This window comes from Elgaria multicarinata, chromosome 4, assembly GCF_023053635.1.
Source record: "Elgaria multicarinata webbii isolate HBS135686 ecotype San Diego chromosome 4, rElgMul1.1.pri, whole genome shotgun sequence".
Lineage (NCBI taxonomy): Eukaryota > Metazoa > Chordata > Lepidosauria > Squamata > Anguidae > Elgaria > Elgaria multicarinata.
The window spans coordinates 53,353,551-53,364,399 of NC_086174.1; positions in this window are offsets into that span (position 1 = coordinate 53,353,551).

The following is a 10,849-nucleotide window of genomic DNA, read 5'->3' on the forward strand; positions in this document are numbered from 1 at the left end:
GTTCTTCTAAGCCCTGCAGTGACTGCGAATCGGTGCTGCACCCATTGTATGACACAGCCCCAATTCGCAGCCACTGTGGGGCTTCTACATGAAGCTCCGTGCTAAAAAGTCAGGGACTTACTTTGACTTTATTCTTCAAAGCAAGGTCACCATAGCCCTTATTTATGTAGTTAGTGCATTTTTATACTGCCCAATTGCCAAAGCTCTCTGAAGCTCCCTTCTGCTATGGTGACCTCTCGCCTGGCGTCAAGGTGGGGGTGTTCCTGGGCAGATAGCAACCCTTGATTGATTGCTGGAAGTTGGGCAGGGGATGAGCCCAGCAAGCCAGATGCCCACTGGAAAGACCGTGTTGCCTCCTACCATCAAGATTACCCGCTGCCATACCCGCAAAAGAAAAACCACAGGGTTTAGCAGGTAAGCGGAGGCAACACAGCACCTTGAAGGCAACCCCTCTGAGGAAGCCTGCACAGGATTCCAGCATAGTTTTTCCCCCTTTTCCTCCTCCTGTTCATGGTGATCTATCAATCAGTGAGAGTGATTCCCTCAACCTTCAAAATTACCTCACTTCTATCTCAGTTGACAATTCCCTGCTACCTCTCCCCCACTATTAGAATGGTGACAGAAACAGTGGAATTAAATACTGGGCCGCATTCTAGCTTAAAGAGCATTTTTTGGCCCCTAGACAGTGTCTGGAGGCCATGGGATAGTTTGGATTCCAGGATCCAAGAATAACCTGTGGATGGGGAGGGGGGTTGTGTAGCCTCCACTCTCCTCGCACTTTGCATAGGATGCCCATCAACCTCCAAGTTCGGAGGCCAACAAATCCCAATGGGATTGTGCCCTTAGTTCAGCCCCTAACATGGCTCCTACCTCTTTGACGCTTTCCCCCATATTATGAATCTCAATCACTTGAGACAAAGGTAAGGGCAGGACCAATTCAAAACTTTTTGCTGCTCCAGGCGAAGGAAAAGATGAAAAGGAACTGGACTGACAATTGGATTTTACTTCAATACTGCCAATGGGACAGTTTCCTCCACCACACCTGAGCACAGCAGGCTAGCTTAAAGGATGGAGGATAGGCCATGTGACACATATAGCTCTGTCCTCCAACAGAGGGGAATAGCTTGGGGGGGGGGAGAGTTGCTGCTGCACACCCTGCCCCTGCCCCCCACATCTGCTGCCTGAAGCAATTGCTTCACTCTGCCTGATGGTAGCGCCTGACTGCTTTTCAGGGATCACTGATGATTGCAGGGGGGCAGGAGCACAGGGAACTTCCTTTCCATGTGCTTCCTTACGTTAGTTTATCTTGGGATCTGAGCCACTGTAAATAAAACGCTTCATTTCATCAATGCACCTTTTGGTATCCTGTCTAGAATAATATTTTGTTTTCCAAAACTAGAATCTCATTTCTATTATATTTGCTTGTGGCAAAATAAATTATCACTTCCTGATAAGACACTGGAGTGGTTTGAGGTTTCCTGTAGAACTCTTGTCTATTTGAAACTGAAAGGTTCTCTCTGCATAGTCTCAGTTCACAGAAAAAAGAGGGAAGTTAATAAATTATGACTTCCCACCATGTAATTCAATGACATGGTATAAGAACCATATTTTTTTAAAAAATAGACTTTGTAAAATACTTTTAGAACCTGTTGATTTTAATTGGGAAACTGTCACTGCATGTGCTTAACTCTTCCATTGACATTAATGGGATGTAGAAACACTTATCAGGGTTGATCCAATACTTCTTTTTTTTTTTTTTTTTTTTTTTTTTGCTGCCTTAGGCAGCTCGGCAAATGACACCTTCACCATTCCCCAACAAGCCAAGGTGCATAGCCATGGTACCCAAAGGCAGCCAAATTGTTTTGGCACTTGAGACAGAAAACCCCACAATCCCCCTCTCTGTTTACAACAATAATAAATTAAGGTCACAATCCTATGCATGTCTAGACCCAAAAAAAAATCCTACAATTCCCAGCATTCCATGCTGGCTGGAGTATGAGGGGAGTTGTAGGGCGTTTTTTGGTCTAAACATGCAAAGGATTGCACCGAAAATAACTCAAAATATGCTCCTCTTTCACGACATCCAAAATCAGCTGCATGAGGCAGCTGCCTCACTCTGCCTAATGGGAGGTCAGGCCTTTAGCTGTATCTTGTAGCTTAATTTTAGATACCTTATTTATTTTTCATCCTGAGGCTGCATACTTACATGGGAGTAAGTCTCATTGCACTCTGAGTAGACATGCAGAGAGGACTGCGCTGTAAATGTGACATTTAGAACTTTTGCCAAGAGACCTACACATATGGCTTCCTTTCTTTCTTCCTTCACCTTCACCATTTTTCAGCATAACGCTCTCAAAGTAGTTTACACGGTAAGAGCATAAGAAGAGCCCTGCTGAATCAGACCAAGACTCCATCTAGTCCAGCACTCTGTTCACACAGTGGCCAGTAGTAAAAAGTGGTATCAAATCTTTCGCAACCATGTTGTTTTCAATCTCAATTGGGGTGGGGTTTCACACATAGATCTTCACCCAGAAACAAAAGAGCAGACTCCTTCACCAATGTCTTCCTGGAAGTCCTCTTCACCCCACCCCACCCCACCCCACCCCACCCCACCCCACTCACACATCAAGAACAAATTTGGGAACATATCAGATAGTGTCCTGGCCAGGAGAGCTGCAGGGCTGCTCCTTCCAAAATGTTCTTCCCTCAGGCAGCTGACCTGATGACAGTTGGATTCCACCCACAAGAGTTGCCTCCCTCCTTCACTGATGTCAGAACAGTTGTGAACTTGGCAAAGAGCAACTAATTTCTAGAAGCACCAGACACCCAGGTAAGATCTTAGGGCGTGCAGTAGGTAACTTTGCCCAGGCCAGAAAGGCGGAACTGCTCCTGCCACACGATTCTTTTGTGGGACAGCTGACTTGGAATCTTTTGCAATGTTACATACGGCAGTCTGGTGTGATGGAGCCACTCATGTCCTTTCTGTAGCCTTGGCTACACCAGAGAAGGATGACAGAAAATTTGACAGTGACTGAATTAAGATGCAGTTTATAACTGAGGATAAAGTTAATTAGACCTCTGATTTTTGTGTGATGTGGGGAATACCAAATTTTGCCTTTCGACTGCTGCAGGGTGGGAATGATAAATCGCAATGGCAGGACAGAGCATGGGCTCTCCAGCCAGAAAAGCCACAGCACCGGCAGCCATTGGGCTCGTTGAGCCCACCCCCCCTGCATGCTGCCGTGCCTCCCTGTGGTTACCCAGACCTACCCAGGGCTTCGATCTGCTCCCAGAAATGCCCACTGGCTCAACCCGAACCAAGGCCACCACTCATAGACGGAGGAAAGAATGTGGTGATGTTGGAGCAACTTTAAAAATTGTGGTAACTCAACACTGTGAAAAAGCACAGTTTCAGGGGAAGACACCCGATGTGGCTGCAAGTTGGTGGCTTCGTCATATAAACAACGCAGTGCCACTGCACAGCCAGAACAGGCTAAACAGGGCATATAGACAAGACCTGAGTAAGCCCTTTTCTCTTTCTGCCACTCTCTTTTCTCTCTCTTTCTGCCATCTCCTTTTCTCTGTTCTGGTCCCTTCGCATGCAGTGGGATGCCAAGGAAGGGACAGATTGCTCTTGCCAGTTACCAGAGATCTGAACTGCAGGTTGCACACCCCGATCTAAAATTATCTCCAGCCTTGTTAATAGAAGAACTGTCTAGTTCTCTCTATTTCTGTTTTCCATCTGTCAAGGAAGCTGTGTGCTTTAGCTAAGGATGGAGACAGTTCCGAGTAAGAGTTTGAATTTATCTTATCAAAATAGGGGATCTACTGGTATTTGCTTGTTTCTTTTCCTAGCATCTTTGGGACCGTCCCTGAAACCATCATGTCACCTCATAAAGCCAAATTTAAATTCCTGCAACTCCATCCTTCCCCATTTCGTCTTAAGACTCTGACAGTTCAGACTTCAATACCAAGTCAGCCATGTCCCCCTCTCTTGCTTGATGAAGTTCTTGCTTGATGAAGAGTTTTGGAGATCTTGAAAGCTTGCACATATTTGTTGAAGTTTAAGTTGGCCTAATAAAGATAACAATGAGTCTAGTGACATCTTGAAAACTAACACATTTGTTTTGCCATAAGCTTTCATGGGCACTGTCCAATTCATCAGTTGCATCTGATGAAGTGGGCAGTGTCCATGAAAATTTAGGCCAGAGTAAATGAGACAGTTTTTAAGATGCCACAAGATTCTGTTGGTTTTGCTGCAAGAAGAGTAACCTAGTAACCTTCTGGAAATTGTCCTAATAAAGGTATTATCCTAATATAAATGTTGGCATTTTATATAAAAGACTTTAAAAGCTTTTTTTTTCCAGTAGCCAACAGGTGGCACTGTAACATTATCTTCATCAATAATTGAGTAAGGCATTTTTAAAATGAATGTGTGGTATGGCACTATTCTAAGAAAACCATTGCAAAGAAGAATGATTCACCCCCTTTCTTTTACATTTTGAATCCCTATTCAAAATAATTAAGATATTTTCCTTACAGTTCAGATTTATTTTAGTGGCTTATACCTACTAGTAAGAATATCAATTTTTTTCCAGTCTACTTTTTATCATATCACAAGCAGTGTTGTGGCTTTTCCTGTAAATTTTGAATTGGTTTTCCAGAAAATCTTGAAATTTTTCATGACAAATTTCACCAATGCAAATTAGGTTCATTTGCATAGGTTCATTTGCATAGGAACATTTTTGGGTTACATCAGAAAATGTTCTGATACCCTAGAGCAGAGGTCTAGATCTTTTGACCTTCAACTCTCATCATCCCTCACTATTGGTCCTGCTAGCTAGAGCTCATGGGAGCCATAGGCCAAAATATATGGAGGGCCGTAAGTTACCCACCCCTGCCATAGAGAGATCAAGGAGTTCATTAGACAAGCGCTTTGTCGCACATTCCCTACTACCCACTCACGGTTTTACAGCACGAAAAGCAGCGCGAAAATGTACATGATATGCTGACAATCTATTTCAACAGAGTTCAACTTCCTTCCACAGAGGTTGTTGAATATTTTTGGTTTCAATCTCACTGTTCCTTCAATTCATTTCACTCTGAGACACATATGTATTTCAATAACATATATGTATGCTAGGGAATAATCACATGAGAAACATTAAGTACAACTTTGAAACTTCCATACTTGAATAATAATTGTATTTGCAATTGGCATACATTTATTTTTACTAATGAACTTATGAAATGGAAAAAATTCCATGGAAAAATAAGTACTGGAAAACTTTCTGGGAAGTTTTCCACCCCAAATAACTGGTCATAAATAATTTCTTAAGAAAGACTCATTCTTAGTTAAATTAATACAATTTAAATACTGTTTTACTCTGTACAGCACCATGTACATTGATGGTGGTATATAAATAAATAAATAAATAATAATAATAATAATAATAATAATAATAATAATAATAATACATGCTTAAGTATTTAAGTAAGTATCCTCTCTTATTTAGGCTTCTCAGACTTTTCAGCTTTCCTTATTTTGTACATGTTTTAGATTGCCCTGCTTCTGTGTACGTGCTAAGGTGGGGGAGGGGATGAGTGTGCTAGCTCCATCCTGTCCATAACCATTCTTGTTGCCCAGTACATGTGGAGCATAGCCGTGCACAAGGGAGAACATCCCCTCTCCGTGGAGGCCGACCATATGATTTAGAACCTTGGAAGAGATCCTTCTCTTTGCCCAGGGAACTGAGATACAATGGATGTTCCTGCTGGAGAAAGGGAGGAGGGCAATTTTTGCTGGTTACCCCCTCCCCTGCAGTCAAAGCCACTCCTCACATTGTTCCAGAAAGCCCCCAACCCTCCAAGGAAACTTTTTAAGGGGATCCAGGGAGAAGGGGGAATTCTCAAAAATCATCATCTCCCCCTCCTTCCTCCAGTAGGAGCATTCCATAAGTGGAGTTCTGCTCATGAGAACTCTGGATCCAACACAAGATTTATAATTTCTTGACTGGGCACAGTCTACCTGGAAGCATGTTTTGGCAGGCTCAGATCCCAAAAGTCTTAAAATTTGTGGTAGGATCAGACTGTATGTAGGAAGAGGAAGTTGGCTTTAGAACAGGTTGGGACCTAGAGCAGGTACTTGGAATACAGCTTCAGATGTACAATCTGAGTCTGAAGCCAAAGCACTCACTGGGAAACTTGGATTGCACAAAGATTTGGGGTGGGTGGGGAATTATTTATTTATATGAAGAAAGACCAGTGAGCTGGCCAATCATACTCCCACAATTCCTAAATGATATGATACCTGATTGGTATGTTTTGTTTTGTTCTGCAGGGCAAATTGAAGCTTGGGGAGGATGACTTAATATGGGGAAATAATGCAGGGAGAAAGGTTTACCCAGCTTCCCCCAGCCCCATGGTTCCAATACAAATTGGAATGCTCTGAAACTGTTGCTATTATTTTAGAAACCCACAGGAGATCCCTGAACATGATCTTCCACATCATATCTAGTTGTTGGGGTCAGAGGTCACGTGAATGCAGAATGCATTGATCAGTCGTAGCATGCCATTATTCTACATTGGGGTGGGCAACTTGTGGCCTTCTAGATGTTGTTGGACTGCAACTCCCATTATCCCCCACCATTGGCTGTGATGGCCAGGGCAGATGGCAGTTGTTCTCCCACAACATACAGAGGGCCACACGTTGACCATCCCTATCCTACATTATCCTGTCAGCCCCTAAAAAAGGGAGAAAAATGCTCCCTTATGTTTTCAATAAGACAGGGTGGCTACAAGGTAAAGGAATATTACTGGAATCCTATTGTTACTTGAGATTTATGTCAGCTGAATTATTAAAATAATTATAGAGTAGTACCCAGTACCATCACTGTTCTTCCACTCATTCTGTTGCACCAGCAGGTCACACCACTACCGCAATGGGGAGTCAGCACTACCTAAAGCGAGTATGAATGGGAGCAGGGGAAAGCACCAAGTAACAGGTGTACATAGGAGACAAGCTCTGGTGCTGTGAGGTTTGCCATCACTACATCTTGTGGTAGTGAATTCCATGGCTGTGAGGCCATCGAGTCCAACCCCTGCTTAAAGCAGGAATCTACCTTAAAGCATACCTGACAGATGGCTGTCCAGCTGCCTCTTGAATGCCTCTAGTGTGGGAGAGCCCACTACCTCCCTAAGCAATTGGTTCCATTGTCGTACTGTTCTTAACAGTCAGGAAGTTTTTTCTGATGTCCAGCCAGAATCTGGCTTCCTGTAACTTGAGCCCATTATTCCGTGTCCTGCACTCTAGGAGGATCGAGAAGAGATCCTGGTCCTCCTCTGTGTGACAACCTTTCAAGTATTTGAAGGGTGCTATCATGTCTCCCCTCAATCTTATCTTCTCCAGACTAAAAATGCCCAGTTCTTTGAGTCTCTCCTCCTAGGGCTTTATTTCCAGACCCCTGATCATCCTCGTTGCCCTCTTCTGGACACGCTCCAGTTTATCTGCAACCTTCTTGAAGTGTGGTGCCCAGAACTGGACTCAATACTCAAAATGAGACCTAGCCAGGGCCAAATAGAGTGGAACCAGTACCTCACACCTTTTGGAAGCTATACTTCTATTAATGCAGCCCAAAGTAGCATTTGCTTTTTTTGCAGCTACATCACACTGTTGGCTCATATTCAGCTTGAATTTTCTACAACAATTCCAAGATTCAATTACCCATTGAAGAAAACATCCACAAACTGTAGAAAACATTAATGTTCTTCTGTCAGGTGCCTGGCACTGGTGATCAAGGCAGCCAAATTCACAACAGGATGTTGAATCAGAACTATTTCCCCTGCAGGCAGCTCAAAGGTGAAGGCCCTTCCTTCTTTTTGCTTGCTCTTATTTCCCCACTTAAAGCAGATTGATCTGCCCAGAAGGGAAACACTAAGTTTGCATTTCAAAAGAGTTGGGGAATTAGCTTAGTTCTCTTGAGGTTGAACCCAAGGGTTCCTGAACAAACCAAGCCCTGGACATGCACTGACAGTCCATGATCTAGGATGGGCCTGTCAGTGTGAGAGATCAAAGAGGTGGGGGGTTAAATCGGACTCCCTAACATTCTTGGGAAAGAAAAAGGAAAGCTTTGAGGTCAGCATTAAAGGGTGGGGAGAAGGAAAGGGCTTAAGAGAGGTTGTCCTAACAAGAGGCAGTGTGCTCAGGCTAGTCCTGATACACAGTGACAATAACAAAAGGAGATGGGAGAAGGAGCTTACTTAGACCTTAAAATACATTCACCTCGCTGCTTTGTGCACTCTACTCCTGTTTCCTCAGAAAGAAGGGAAACAGGCTTGCATTTATGCCCACTATTACCACTGCATTCCTCAGCTGCCATTAGCCATGACCACCATCAGCCTGATTGATCCTTCCAGAAGACTTGATCAACTGATGTAGGAATAGAGAGGGAACACAAGTAAGCAACTAGGAGTCCCACTGCAACCAGGAGTCCTACTTCAGGGACGGTTCACAAGGCAGATGGGGCTCCAACCAAATCCAGTTCTATGCATAGACCAAGTTAGCGTGCGCGCGCACACACACATCATAGAAAAGTGGGAGTAGGATGGGATGGTACAATGTCTTGAAGCAGTTCCTAAAGATATTATATGGTTTGAAAGATACCCCTTGCTGAATTTATCTGCCCCATTCCTGAAGTTGAAGATTGGGGCCCGTAGAAGGAAAAATGTGTCCATTTTAAAAGGGCTTCTACTGTGGCAAGGCAAGGACCTGAGCTGCCAGACTAGACAGCACCAGTGGAGGAGAGACTGAATCAGTGGAGGCTGGTGGCTCCACTGTCAAGTGGAGTAGTGAATCCGCTCTGGGTTTCAGTCAGAGCCAATCAGAACTCTAAAGGAGCTATTTAAGATGGTTCACACCAGCCTCCACTGGACAGAACCAAAGTTCCCAGCGCCATTTATGCCATTCTTTCTGGGCTTGTCCAAGGGTGACGGGACTCCAGGGTTTTTCTCTCTCTTAGAGAGATTGGTTGAAGCTCCTGCCAAAAATGTGGTTTGGCCAAGAGCCCAAAACATCCAATAGTGAGGAGCCAGAAACTACTGGTTTGTCAGGCTAGGAACTGATCACAAGCTGGCACACTATGTGCAACAAAACTCAGGGTTTTTAGACATTTTACACAAAATATTTGACAAAAATGTTTTGTGTAAACATGGCAAAAAGCACAAAAGTTGCAGGAAGATTCTCAAGTACCAAGAATGAGCATTCCTAGCTGAAAAGAATGGGGTTGATCACCCTCTAGCAGACAAATCAATAAACACAAAAGTGGATGATTCTTGAAAATAGTGACCCATCCTATGGAGCTGTGTCCCAAGGATGCAAAATGGTAAATCTTTACAAACTAGATGATTTCCCTTCCTTACACCTGGGCAGGAACTACACTACTGCTTTAAAGCACTTTATAACAGTTTTGACAACTGTTGGGACACAGGACACACTCCACGTACAATTGTCAAAACTGTAATAAAGCGCTTTAAAGCAGTAGTGTAGATCCGGCCCTGGAAATCTAATCCAGAGGAGGATTTCTTCATTCATTCATTACATTTCTATACCACCCAAAACCCGAAGCTCTCTGGTCAGTTCACAAAAATTAAAACCACAAAATATAGCTAAAACAACAACAACAACATAAAAGCTTAAAATCATAGTATAAAAGTACAACCAGAATAAAACCTAGCAGCAATGCAGAGATTCACTTCAGGGCTGGTTTACCATAATTGTATTAATTTTACCTTTTTGCCTGCCTCAAAACTTTTTGCATCTATAAAGCATCAATTGTTTTGTTAATACCAGATCTAGCCTGGCGCACATGACCAAAGCTACTAAATAATCTCCTTTGTTCATGTCAAAAGTCTTTCACCTTGACTCAAGCTAAAGTTCCTTAAACACATCAAGCTTATGGCTGCCAGTATTATGGAGGGTGCCAAGATGCCTGCTAACACAATGTAGTCCTATGCATTGGAAGTAAGACCCAGTACATTCATAGAATCATAGAATAGTAGAGTTGGAAGGGGCCTATAAGGCCATCAAGTCCAACCCCCTGCTCAATGCAGGGCCAGATCTACACCAAGCAGGATATGACACTTTGAAAATGGTTTGAAAACTGTATATGGAGTGTGTCCTGGGCCCAATCAGTTGTCACTACTGTTATAAACCGTTTTAAAGCAATAGTGTAGCTCCTGCCCAGGAATCCACCTTAAAGCATACCGGACGGATGGTTGTCCAGCTGCCTCTTCCCTCTTGTGTGGGAGAGCCCACAACCTCCCTAGGTCATTGGTTTCATTGTCATACTGCTCTAACAGTCAGTGAGACTTACTGCCAGGTAAGCGTGCCCAGGATTACAACCTTAGATCATTAGAGTATTATCAAGGCTCGTGCAAGAAGCTTAATGTTATCAATAATGTCAAGATTTATTTTTTCTTAATAAAGAATGTTAGGCTCACAAGGTTTCTTTAGGGAATTCAAGTCAGTGGCCTATCCTCCCACCCTCAAATGGTCTGTAAATTTATGCTAGCTGTTGGCGCTCACCACCCTGGAATGCTATCCTATCAAAAGAAATAATGTGCTTTGATTCCCTCCACAGGGATTTTTTAAAAAAGGAGTCACAAAGTGCACCTCGGTCCTCGCTGCTCATCTGCTAGTGAAAAACGCCAGCTTCTGTATAACAACACTGCCACATCGTGGGGGTGGGGGTGGGGAGGCGGGGGCAGAAGAGAGACCGAGGGACATGTAGGCGGGGAAAGAGCCCATCCCGCTGTGGCTGCTGCACAGGGCTGAGCGCTTAGTCACGGGCTG